The sequence below is a fragment of the Aphelocoma coerulescens genome, chromosome 3, assembly GCF_041296385.1.
Source record: "Aphelocoma coerulescens isolate FSJ_1873_10779 chromosome 3, UR_Acoe_1.0, whole genome shotgun sequence".
Lineage (NCBI taxonomy): Eukaryota > Metazoa > Chordata > Aves > Passeriformes > Corvidae > Aphelocoma > Aphelocoma coerulescens.
This window is the reverse complement of record NC_091016.1, coordinates 79,433,638-79,447,642: the sequence shown is the minus strand read 5'-3', so window position 1 is coordinate 79,447,642 and position 14,005 is coordinate 79,433,638.

The following is a 14,005-nucleotide window of genomic DNA, read 5'->3' as shown; positions in this document are numbered from 1 at the left end:
GAAAGAATGCAGGAATCTATTAAAGGCAAACTCTATTTAATGTTGAGCTTTCAATTTAAATTATTTTCATTGTAGAAGTAAGGAGTTTTATCACTTGACTTTTTGTAGAGATGTGATTATAGTACTAAGACAATGCATATCATTTTACCAATAAAGTGAAGCTTACCAGAGTGGAATGCCACAGTTGAGAGCAGGGGACATTTCCACCTTGAAGAAAATCAGATGATGCTTGAAAGGCAAAATAGAGTTTTCCTGAAATGCCCTTTAAAATAATGTTCCCAATTCCTACCTGAAATGGTGGCCAACCTGCCCAAGAATGATGCTTTCAGGACAGATGATGTGTTCTACAATGAAAACACAGTGTGAGCCTGCACTTTTGCTTTTTAGTTTAGTCCTAGGACTTGGGGATTTGTTTTTTGTTTTCAAGTGTCACTAAATCTTTCTCCCTGCCCCTCTGCTGCAAGATTAATTATTTTCTGTACAAGGGCCCTTCTTTCAAAGTCCTCCATTATTCTGTTTTGATCATACTGGGGAACTTATCCAAGTCAACAGAAAGGCAGCCTTTATCACAGAGAGGCTGTTCATGAAGTGGATGGTTTCATATATTGCTGGGAGAGAATTGCCTTAACATCGCTTATTCACACTGCTGTGCCAGGTGCATCCACTTACATGGCTCAAAACGCTGCTACCACCACATCCTCTGCTGCCAAGACCATTATGTGCTCTGAGTGATGGAGCAAGAGGCAGGACTTAGATCTTCTCTGCTGGGAAGTGGAGGGAGAGAGACCGATTTTTGTGTCTCAAAAGAAAAAAAAAATCTGCTGTAGGGAGCCTTTTAACTCGCTGAGGGTCTGCTACTGTGAGCGCTTCGGAAGAAGATGGAGAGGAAAATAGCAGGAGTTTAGAACAAGATTCTGCTCTGCATCACTGCCCCAAGATACTGTAAAGAGGACAAAGGGAAACTGGGATATAAATAGAGAATGACATTTTCCTTGCATTGTCCACAATGAATACATTTGTACATGAACAAAATCGTTGGAACGAGACAACATGCATGCCTGATGCTGAAGAAAAGCTTGTTTGTGCTTAGTACATTGAAGACATTGTTCGAAAATAGTTCATCCTTTTGTAAATATTGCCTCGGCATTGGTGCCAGGGTCACTGTTGCTTTGCGCTATCAGCTGAATAAGTATCAGTCATGCACATGCTGCCGGGAGAAATTTTAATACGGGCACCAGATTTAAGAGCAGAAAATTATCCTCTTAAGGACCGTCCCCTTCATTTGTAGTTAATACTCCCTGCTTTACTCTTAGTCTTTTTTCTTCCAAACTTACCCGATTTTCTTTCACTTAAAGGGTGTTTCATGCATGTCACCAGGAAATAAAACTTGCCCCATCCCTCAGGCACTGCTAGTGTGTGTACAGAAAGCAGACCTCCCTTTCTGACAAAACCCTGGTAGGAGGAAATAATGCCTTTGCTTTTCATCTGCAGTGATACAGCTACAGCAGATACAGGCTATGCTCCCTCCTCGTGCAAAGTGGCTGAGGTCAGCTGAGCGGCGCCGCGATGGAGATCTTGGCTCTTCAGTTTGCTTGCTTGTTTTCTGGAAAGACATTTACATGGAAACATTGCTCTTCTTTTCTCCAGAAGTTTTGAGAATCCAGCAAAACAAATACTTGTACCACATGCAAAACCAAATCTAAGAAATTAATACAGTATGTTCTGCATCCAGTGAAAGCTTCCTTGTATCCCTGAGCAGAAGGCAAATATGATGAACAAGATACATTTGTATTCATCCCCACACCCAGATTTTTTGGCAAGATAAACCACAATCTGAAACTACAAAAATTGAAGGACCCTCCAGCATTTCACGCTAGCAGGCAAATACAGCTATCCCTATGATGCAGTCAAATAGATGAGAGGAAAGTGGACCAGAGACTTGAAAAAAAAATGATCAATGGAAAAGCTGAAAATTATACCTTTAAAAAATTCTATGATGTCCAGGCAATTTTGAAAATGTTTCTCTGCCCTAAATAAGGTATAAGTTCAAATAAGATGCAGTAGGAGCTATTGTATCAGACTTACACAGCGTCTGAATATAATGATGCCACACATCCTAAAGATTACTATACTCTGCCACTCTGTGCTTTTATCTCTATGGCCATGCCCCAGGGTTAAAAAGGTTCAAATCGGGCCTCCAGATTTTGCAGTTGGGAGTTTCATTAGGGTGACAGAACAGGGAAATCACAAGTGCTTTTCTTACAGCTTGCACTGCTCAGTTTGAAGTTAAGTTGTATTGTGCTCACCCACCTTCACCTGGGCAAAAGCGCCAGGCACTCCATCTGCTCCTGGCTGGTGGGACAGGGCTGGGGGGACAAGAGTCCTGCTCTGCTGCTGGCTTGCTTGGTGACAGTGGACAACTTCTGAGAGAGCCTTCTGGGAAGGATGGTGGCATAGCCTGGAAGCTAGGGAGGCTGGAACTAGATACTATCTAAGGTCCTTTTCACCCTGACCCATTCTATGATTCTGTGATAGGTGATCACCCCATTTTTTTAGGAGGTCCGTGTGCTTTAGTTCAGCAACTGCTTTTATGCATTTGACCTCTGCCTGCATTTATGGCACAGAAGATGTGTTCTTCTGGGTGTTCCCAGCTCAGATAGAACTTGTCCTATTACCACCTTGATTACAGCTGTGGGGTTTTTCTGCCATGTTATTGCCTTTTTATTTTTTGCCATGTGATTACAACAATAAAGGTTTCACATTGTGCTGTCTCCTAAAAATCTATAATCTATAGATCAAGGATGAATGTCCAAAGACTGTACTAATTAATTAATGGAAAATTTACTTCATATCTGGTAATAAGCATTTGCTAAAAATTACTCCATCATATGTTACTTCAGTCTTTCTGATAAATACCCTAATGAAGGCAATTTTTATGTCTTCTAATTCAGGTCTGCCATCCAGGAGCTGTTTGGAAATTGTGAAATATTAGATAATTGCCTGAAAAACTGTTGCACCTATTTTTTTTCAGAAGCAATACCACAGTGCACCCCAAAATAAAACATACATATACCTTCACACATGTAAGAGTCAACTAGCAATGGTAAAAAAGTATAATTGAAAAAAAAAAAAGCAGACCACTAAAATTCATGGTTCAGTCTTTATTATTACTATTACTGAAATCATTTGTGGCTACTGCACAAGGTGATAAATTGATTTTTTTTTTATTGGTTCTGCAGTTTTTGGAACTAAAATGTTGAGAAGACTGCTCAAAACCAACTACAGTACCCAAATTGCTTTTGTTTGAGCTCTGAACACCTCGAGCTCTCATTTCAGTGTAGTTCTCTGCATATTTTCCAGCACTGCAATGGATCTAGGATTCTATCCTTCCTCTCTCAATGGTTCAAAAATAATAAGAAAACCTAGGGGTAAAAGGAAAACAAAATCCTCTTGCAGTAAAATTATGTTGACTAGAAATGTGAATTTAAATCAGAACTAGAATCCATTTCTGCAGCAATCACTGCAATGATTTGATTTCGTATATGGTAGAATTCAGCAGACTTTTTGAGTAAAATTTGTAAATTTTATTCCAAAAACTGGAGTTAAAATGTTTCTCCAGTGCAGCAGAAAAAAGAAGATCAAAAAGTTGCCATTGTAGAAATGAGGACTGATTACTCATAGTAGACTGAGTAATCAAGGAGAGAGTATATACTTATCTTAAGTAGGTATAGCTTCCTCCCTACCTGCATTTTGCAGTGGGTACAGAGCCTCAACCTTCTGCCATATTTCTGGTAAGCAGAAAGGAAGTTTATCCATATCTTCACAGGACAGAATGATAACAAAGACATTGCAATACAATGGAGTTATTTCAAAATACTGCTTCTCTCAGTACTGGGTGGTTCCTTGATAGACCATAAATATAAATATTCAAGAAAAAGTACTGTCAACAAAGGAACATCCTATCTTACGCCCTGGGAGTGATTTAAAGTAAGCAATTTTATTAATAGGATTCCAGCAGTAGCCTATACAAGGTTTTACCACTGTCTTTAGATGACACTCTGACATCATAAACAATATATTATTAATTATAATTTGCTTTTAGCATCCAGGTGTCCCACTTTAGACCAAGGACCTTACCTCTAGGCACTGTAAAAATTCATTAGAAATGTGTCTCAAGAGATTAAGATGAGTATCTGGCTACATCTTGGCCTTGATTGCAAAAGAGCACACTGTCAAGCACACTATCTTAATAACATATTTACTGATGTTCAATTAGATGGTAGACAACAAAATTGATCACCACACTTAAAAATATTTGTTGCTGCCTTACAGCAGTGAAAAATGTTATTATCCATCATGCATATGGCAGAACCCTTGGCTTAACACCAGTTCCTGCAATCACCCTCCATACCTTGTGGAGGAGCTGCCAAGTGCATCCAACCCTGCTTCTCCTCACCTACAGTTTTCCTCGTGTCCCTGAGCAGCAGTGACAGGGAAGGCTGTTGAAGTCTGAGAACAAAAGCCCTCCAAAAAACTATGCCCTTCCTGTCCAACTACAGGTTAATGGATCCAATGCTCTCTCTTGCTTATCAATGATTTTTAGCATGACATTGAACAACTGCTTTACCATTATTAGTAGATTTGATCTGTGAGGATAAAAGAGGGGAAGAAAGGTGCAAATGAGGGTCAAACTATGACCAGACTATTCTACATACTCACTCTCATCACCCCTTAGCATGTTTCCAGTAGTGCCATAGCTATCTCCTCCTATGTTGGATACTTTTCCTTTTGGCTTTTCTGAAGGTGGGGGAGAAGCCTGCAAAGCAAACTGTTGTTTTCCTTTAGTGCAGTGAGTTTTGTTTGTCTGATATTGGCTTCCTAGCTTTGATTTTGCAATGTTTTTTAAACACACATGTTGCCATGCCTTTACGCTAAAGGCAGACAGACCAAAGAAACACGTGCATCACTTGGAAAGTGGTAGAAGAGTTTCACGCAGCACCATAATGAGATTTTATTTTTTTAAAAACTTTATTCCCTGTCCCTTTCTTTGCAATTCCTAACATTTTGCTTGCTTTTTGAACCACTGCCAAGCTGTGCATTGATGTTTTTGTGGCAGCATTTATTAGAGCCCCATGATGCTGCTCTGGAGGGGTTGGAGCCAGCCAAGACCCTCTCTGTCTCACAGGGCATTTATCCACAGCAAAGCTCATCTGCTGTTTTCTTGCTCAGTCACTCAGCTTCGTGGCCTCTTCCCTCATCCTCCCTTCATGCTCACATTAATCTCTGCAACTTTTGTTCTTGCTCCTTCACACAACATTTCTGAACATGCTGGTGGAGGGGCTCTGCTACTGAACTCCCATCACCACAAAAAGTGACCATTTGTTTCTGACCTTTGGTTCTTCTCTTTCATGTGATCATTGTCCATATGAGAAGCTGCCTCTTTGCCCATGCAGCTTAACGTTTTTGAGAGCCTCTGGTAAAAGGTGTCAAATGTCTTTCTTTAATTCCTTTTAAGTGTGTCGACCAGATCTCCCCACCCCATAGAGAGGGATTTGTGAAGCATCACCTCCCTTTGCAAGAGCTGCCTGCTTCTTCCCCTGTCATGCTGGTTTTCTTCAAAATACTTTTTTGATACAGTTAATAGTGGTTTTATATATGTAACAGGCCAGATGAATGTTCTTTTCTGATTTCTTCATTTGGGTATAACTTCAGGTTTTTAAAGGATGCTTTTTAACTTGTAGCAACCATGACCAAGTTGTTTAGGTATGTTCACGTGCTTTTTAAGACTTTATAAAACCTCCAAGATATGATCAGCCCTGGGCTGGACTAGAAGTGAAGCGTGAAAGTCCTGGAGGAGTAAACTGCAGGATTTAGAGGCTCTTATGTCTATGGTCTTCTCAGCTATATGCTGAAGACTCCAAGAAAATCCATGCTTCACTACTATCTCTGTGAGTGAGCTCCTCTGTGACTCCTTTAGATGGAGGTGAAATGGCCAAAAAACTTAAGTTTTGTTCTGGGCTTCTTAGTTTCTGTGTGGGAAAACTTGGTCCTTGAATCCAAGCACAAGAACAGTCAGCTCAACTAAGATTTCAGAAGTAATGAGAGTTTTACAGGAGGAACAATTGGGACTGCCCATCAAGAATCTGGATGCAAGGAAGCGTGGGATAAAATTGGGTAAATAGATAATAAGAAAAACGCTACAAAGCTTTCCTAATAATAGGTTATGGCACACTAGCCAGACATTTACAAAAACCCACCAAACCCTACTATCTACATCAAGGAAGTGAGTTGACCTAATCTGACTGGATTTCAGGAAAACATTTGTTAGTATGCTACTTGAAAAAAAAAATAAACTGAGGAAGACAGCAGTTGCTAAATTAACTCTTAGTATGAATAAAAGCTTGCAAAGTAGTTTGGAAAGGAAAGTCTCAAGCTAGAAGAAAGTTGATAGTGGGCTTCCTTAAAGAATGATCTCAGACAGATCCTTCTAGTTATTGTCACTGACTACCTTAAACTAGGAATGATCAACTGAGGATACAAGCTGGGGTAGTGCCTGCACAAAATGGGGCTGGAATATTGTATAACAATGGGCATGAGAGTCATTTTACATGATGAGCTTGACTCAGTACCCTGGCCTATACCAAACTTACGAATAAATTCTTCAGTACGGTATTTTCACTATAAAGAGAAACCAAGTGGTCAAGTTTCTTAGCTGTCCTGCAGGCACAGAAGTAAAACATATCAAATAAAATTGCTATATAAAAATGTCACAATAAAACTGCCATATAGCAAGTTCCAAGTGAAGGCAAAAAAGAAAAAAAGGAAAACAGATTTTTGCTTGTTTAATTAGAGACAGTGATAATGTTAGTTAACTTCCACAAATACAATGACCAAAATTCTCCAGATTCTTGTATTTTGAAGGAATTAATTCTCATTTTTAGATGTTATTCAAGAGCACCACACAAGTCTTGTACATCTGTTCCCCCTTCAATTTCACGGGCATCACCTGTAAACTGGAGATTAACCTATAAGATCAATAGAAACAATATAATGTGACACTAAGTCCATCTCCTCTGTTGATCCTGTAAAAATATTTCAGAAGTTCGTCTCTTGCTCCCAGAGCTGTCAAACGAAGCCAGTGCAGGACAGCGAGTCAGAAGTGCTGTACAAATTCTGGAAGGCTTACCTGAGCTAACACACTGTGATGTGCCTGAGGTAACCTAATCCTAGAGACAACTCTGTTTCATGAGCCAAGCTAGCTCACCTGCAGTGCCCTGTGCTGTGTCGTGTGTGTGTGCCAGCTCACGTCCGTAGTCGTGCAGAGCGGAGAGATTCCCAAACAAATCTGGACATGCCGGGAAATTCAGAGGAAGCCTGTGACTTTGATGAAAGCAATGACACCCTTTCATAAAAAAGCCTTTTGACACCCTTGTCATGCAATACCAGTACGACAGTGCAAAGGTCAAAGTCACAAGCTAGGAATGAAGAAGTTTTGCTGCCAGTATCCACAAAAAAAGGGTAAGTTGGGTGTTTCAGTCAATCCTCAAGGCTTTTGAGATGTCGATAGCAGGTAGCTCTAGGCATAGGAAGGTATTAATGCCACCATAAGAGGCTCTGGCAACATCTCATCTGGAGCACTGGGCTTACTTCTAACCCTGCAGATTAAAAGAGATTTACTGGAAGTGGAGGTGCAAAGGAGGGTTAGAAGAACGGTCAGGGAAAAGCACCGTTCTCTACAACAGGTACAGCACGGCTGGTTTGGCTGAACCGAGGCCAAGCAGGTTCTGGCAGTAAACTGAAAAACTCAAGGGAGGACAAACCGGAATGGACTTTATATTGGGCGAGAGAAATGCTCTTTAAACTGAAGTCAAAGACCTTGCAGAACGTGAGACGTTCAGCTGGTCAAGATACATATGATCTGAAATCTTTAACCATGCAGAGCCACGGAAAAACAGAGGCAAGCTGATGGCAGGGGTAGCTTCAAGATGGAGTCCAGTGTCTCTGCATGTAAAGTTGAAGAGTGCCACACGGCTGCCTGCGATAGAGAGGATCAGGCCCCACAGCAGAGCAGGTCTTCTCCAGCCCTGCCCACTCTGTCAAGGACAAAGCTGGCTATGAAAGCTCTGATTTTCAAAACATGTATCAAATTTACACATTTGTCACCGGCCAGTTTATCACCACCCACTATCTTATATTCAGTAGTGTTACACAAGAGTGTAAATTAATGTGGAGTGCAATACCCCTAATTATTACAATTGGGGAGCAAATGGGGCCATGCATATGCAAATATCTAATTAGTCACGTCGTGGTTGTCTGTCTGTGGAAATACCCTGTGTGACTATGAAATCGTACTGCCTGCTTTGGCTTATACAATGATGTGTGTTGCTGCGACTCTTGCATAAGGAGAATTAGTCCTTCTGTTTTAATAATACTGCACCATTCTACTCAATTCTGAGCCCTTAATCTTGCATCACAGTGAAACACTGTAACAGCAACACATAATTGTCTATTTTTCCAATTTTCTATTTTGTAAAATGCTAGTTCCTGACCTCTGCTGAATGTGTACAGTGGCCTACCTTGACGCAATATTAGATTAATGTTAACTGAAAAGAGTTCCAGTGCAGCTGTAATAGAAAAAAGGACTATGACTTCACCTACTCATGAATTTCAGGTTTTGGTCTTCTTTTCTCAGAAGAATGTTATCATCTCACTATGACACATGCAGTTTCACAAGTTCTGTTTCTTTTAGCCTGAAATGACCTGGCCGTATTAGGTCCTTCTATCCCCTCCAGTTTTGGTGGGGTCCCAAGTGCCTCCTCAGTGTTATTGCAAAAGGAAATCCCCATAAACCACATAAATCCCTAAAAAAGCTGACGGCAAAACCGAGCAGATCTCTGTTCGGGCAGGCAGCATTCTCCCCTTGCACAGCGCTGCCATGGGTGTCGATGGCAGCCCTGCAAAGAGACAGAGGATGGCACAGCAGCCTGCAGGTTTTGCTTGCTCTCCATCACTGAAAGGACACCCTCACCCAGAGCACTTTTTCTGTATTTGCCCAATATTTAAGGGACCTTATTGCCAGGATTTCCAGGGCAACATCATCACTGTCGTGCTCCTGTAATTTACAGATAAAGGGTGACGAAAGAGAAATGTGCTTTGGAGGACTGGGCACGATAAGGGGTTGTGTTCACTAAGGCTGGCAAGATACTTGCCTTTCTGCTCAATTTGTAGGGCTAACTACTGCTTTCTGAATTATCACTACTTAGTTTTGATGAGTGTCAGCAGTGGATCGATAAAAAATGTGTTTCTGTGGTTTTAAAAATACCTCCAGTATTTCTCCAGAATACGATAATTCCTTGTCTTATTGCCTATACACAGCAATTCAGATTCCTTGTAATTACTAACTAATTTTATGGTTAATTTTACCTCCTTCCCCCTCTCCCAAAATGCAGACATGTATATTCTTATGTCCATATGCATGCCTCATCAAAATTATTTCAGCATAAGCGTGAATACCACGAACCAAAAGTTTGGCATCCCTGCTACAGTGAAAGATGACTGCCACCTATGGGTAAGAGCTCATGTTAACATATTTAGATAAAATTTTAATATTATTCTTGTTAGTTAATTCAATTTGTAATTATCTACCAGGACAGAGTTCTGATTCATTTGCTTATATTTTGTCAACAACAATCACTGCTCATGATCTGAAAGTCAGGTATTAAACCAACTCCCTTACAAAGGAGCATCAGCTTTACGACGAACAAAAAAATGGGGTACGACGTTCTTATTTTTCTTACTCTGAATAAAAACTACATAGAAGTAGTCTAAGTCCCTATGCAAAGAAATAAGACTCATTGCTACACAACTAGGTACAGCATATTAGATAAAGCTGTATTTAATGACTACTATAATTTTAAAGTTTAGCCGTCTCAAGGTTTTAATATTTTGCTTGCTGCTTTCTTTTACTAAATACATACAAATAGCTTAGCTGCGCAGTTCCATGAAAATATGTGTAGAACCAGTATGTCATAGTAATTTTCTTTCCAAAATTTTTCATTTTTCATAGTAAAATGAAAGCTAAGTGGGGGAAGGGAGGCAGTAGAAAAATGTATGTCCCGATTACGTAAGCCTCAATTTTTCTGATAATCAATCTGCGCAGCATTTACCTAGAAAACTCAAAAGAAAGTACAGACTGGAAAGCCAAAGTTATCGTATCAAAAATACTTTTTTTCGATTCACTGTTCAGGTACTTAAAAGCAAACAGCCTGACAATTCTATATATCTGACTACCAAAGGGAAAAACGCTCGATTACGGCTGCTACACTGTAGTAAGCTGCATTAAAATGGACATTACGATCTCCTTCTCAGAAATACCATACATAAAAATAGCTGGAAGTCTAGCAAATTAACACATGTATTTCAGTTTGGAAAAAAATCATTTTGCTCCAGTAAACAGAAGCTAATTGTAGCCATTACATTTCTCACTTTCGGGGCTGGGACACATTTTCTGAAGTATTTCTGAAGGAAGAGAGACAGAACTTAACAAAAGAAAAAATCATATTAAAAGAGAGAGCAACTAATAAAAACTAAGAATAAGTCCAATATTGATTTTTAAAGAAATCTCCCTTTTAAAGTAATCTTAGTCTTGGGCCTTCTCATTCATATTGTACTTTGCTAAATAGGATAATTGGCCTATCTAAAAAACCCGAAATCAATATTACACTAGTGCTTACCTCCTCCATTTTCACTAAATAAAACTAATACTAAACCTATGTCATAAACTTGCCAAATACTGTAAAAGTGGTCAGTAAATGTTGCTCAAATATCTGAGGTCCACACATCACCATTTCATGCTTGCTTTCCGACGATATCGGTACCCTTTATAATCTACATAATTCAGACACCTGCAGTAAAATCTTTGTGCTTCATAGACAAAACCATCTTGTAGGTAAAGTCACTGCTCCACAGTAATATATTAGTGATGTATTTTCCTGACATATTTTAGGCCAAAAATAGCATTCTTCAATTTACATCCTTGTGTCCTTTGGCTACCAAATCAAACTGTCACCAGCCCAGTAACATTTCCTTGTATTTTCAAACCACGCTTTAAACTTAAACCACTTAGTCTCCTTTGATGGGAACTTCATATCAGACAGAAATTACTCCTTAGCACATTTGATGAATCCAGCTCAAAATTAAACACCAGAACTGCATGAACATCTGTGACAAATGACTTGTCTCAGTCATCCTGCTCTTTCTTATTTAATCTCCCACTGAAGTACAATTTCCTAGGTACACCATTTTACAGTGCAGACCTCCTCCCACCAACCTACTGCTTGCAAGAGGAATTAAAAAAAATATTTTTTCCATGTGCCATACCAAAATCTGAACAGATTATAGTTGAACCTTTTAAAAAAATTAGAAGTGGGAAAGTGGAAATAAACAAACAAGCTAGTACCTCAAATTTACAAAAGCAACAAAAAGGTAAAAAAATGTAGGAATGCAATAAAGCGTTGTTAAACTAATAGATCTACTAACCAAATATGAAACAAACCCTCCTTTCCTGGTTACTACTTGCATATTCTACAAGTAAAAAGAAAGAGCAAAATTTTTTTATGTATGGTCAGTATGATGGATTTTGAGATATTCCTATTTCAGTCTCTTTAAAACCAAGGCCATCTTAAAGACAGGGTACCCGAAAAGATCTACATGATACTGGAAAACCTACACAGGTTTTTCCTGATTTTTTGCCACCAATGATCTCTGTGTTTTACAGAGGGGAAAAAAAACCCCCACGAATCAGGCAGTGTTCCTAATTCTCTGAAGTGCTTGTTGTTAATTTTATACCTTTACAAAACGACAAGTAAAATTCCACTTTCCAAGTAAAGCAATACAGAACGTCGTATCATAGCTTTAAAAAATGATTCTTTCTGTTCTATATAGATGTCTCATCCATTTCACTTGAATGCTGCTTATACTGTATAACACAGATTTTACTTTAAATAATAGTACTTAATGCCCATATGGATTTTTTGTTACCTAATAGCTTTGCTAGATTGGTCATGGATTTTTTACTGTGCTGTGTATTTTTTCAGTACTTAGTTACATGCCTGCATTCTCCAACAGACGTTCAAAATATTACTGCATTCTGGTCTATTCCACTGTTTTGACACTGAAGTGCATTCAGATACTCATAATGTGCTTATAGAGGCAACTAAACAAAAGAACAGGTTACCTTTTGATGTACTGGAATGAATGGGACTTTATTCTAATGGGGGAAAACCTGTTTGTTCGTAATAATTTAGTTTATAGCTGAGAAAGAGAGCAATATACCTGTAACTACCTCACTGAAAATTCCAGAGATGCAAGGAGCTTCACAAAAAGTCTGCAGTTACCTTGTTTTTTAAGTAACCATGCAGAGCTGACAGCTATTAGCAGTAGGAAGGACTTGCATAACAAGGACTTGAAGGAAGGCTTAATACTATCCATGCCAGAGTGATTTAAAGAGAATGAAGGCACGTATTTCTTTATGATGCATTATGTAACAACAGAGAGGGCAATGTGAGGCATTCAAAAAACTACGGGACCCACATTTGATCTTATTCTTGTTATTTATCACACAAATATTTAATAGTGCTTCTAGCGTAAGGCTTATGAAACACCAAGCATAGGAATGTTATCTGGTACAAATTAGTTCGGAATGTTTTAGGTGATGTTTTCTATGTTTTGTACATCTTTAGGAAAATATAATAGGCCCTATAATTCATCCGCTTCAAACTTCTGCAGTACATGCAATCTCAGATAAAATTGTCAAAATCAGTGATAGCTGGACCTTCTGGTTCACATTAGTGTGAAGAAAAAACTGCTGTTGAGCTGACACATTGATAGATTACGAGTTCTGCTGAAGAATAGCTAAAAATGGTGATTCAATCTTGTCGTTACTATATAAGAAGAATAACAGAAGTGGAGATGATACTCATGGTATCATGTCTTTTATCAAAACCCTAAAGGGTTCTGATGCATCGAACACATTCTCTTCCTGAGAGCTTCTGGTTCTAAAAAATACCTGGGTAAGTAAATGAAACTAAATAGGCCTACTAAAAAAACAGGATCAGTTTGTGCCCTAAATTTATTTAAACATTGATATAAATAGCAGATTGTAAAAAGACTTCGGTTTTTTTGGGGGGGGGGGAAGGGGGGTTGGTCCTCTCTCTGTTTTTTTTTTTTTACAGTAGAAATGCTGGTCTTGTAATGACGAAATGGAGAGCTAGGAGGATTATGAAACACAAGTAACATGAAGGGCAAATCTGACTGAGAGGGAGAATATTATTCCAATTATTTAAAACTTCACTGGGTTTCTTTACTAACTTAAATCAATACAGCTCCCCTGAAATCAGTAGGCTGATACAGATGCATCCAAGATGCGAGATAATGCAGATCATCATCTTCTGTTAGGACAGTAAATAAAAACACTTGTATAACCACCTTTTCTAAACAGCTCCCTAATCTTTAGATACACAAAAGAGAACTTTTAAAAGAGGCACCTTAAGTACTTCTGCTATTCTACCCCTGGTCCTCTGTTGATCTGAAACTTGCATGGTCGTTTATGCTTAAGTGAAGTCAGGTTTAAATACTGACTTCTGTCCCTCAGTGCTTCATACTTCCCTTGCTGCTGCAAATCACCACAGAAGGCTCAAGATGGAGGGAACAGGGTCTGGGTGGCTTGTGCCTTCCTCCCATAAAGATCACCAAATGCTCCTGGCGCTTACTTCCGATGCATCCAAGGAGTTCTGGAACAACAGAAGGGGAAACAAGGCTTCACAGTCCTCATCTTTCACTGAGAGAAATAACAGGTAAGGAGAAGAAGGATACAGAAACATGGGGGAGGACAGGGGGAATGATTTCTTTTTAGAGGCTCCCCTTTTCCAAAGGGAAAGAAACCTTGAAACAAACTTCATCACATCACAGAGATGTAGACAGGTAGGCACCTCAGATTTCTGATAAA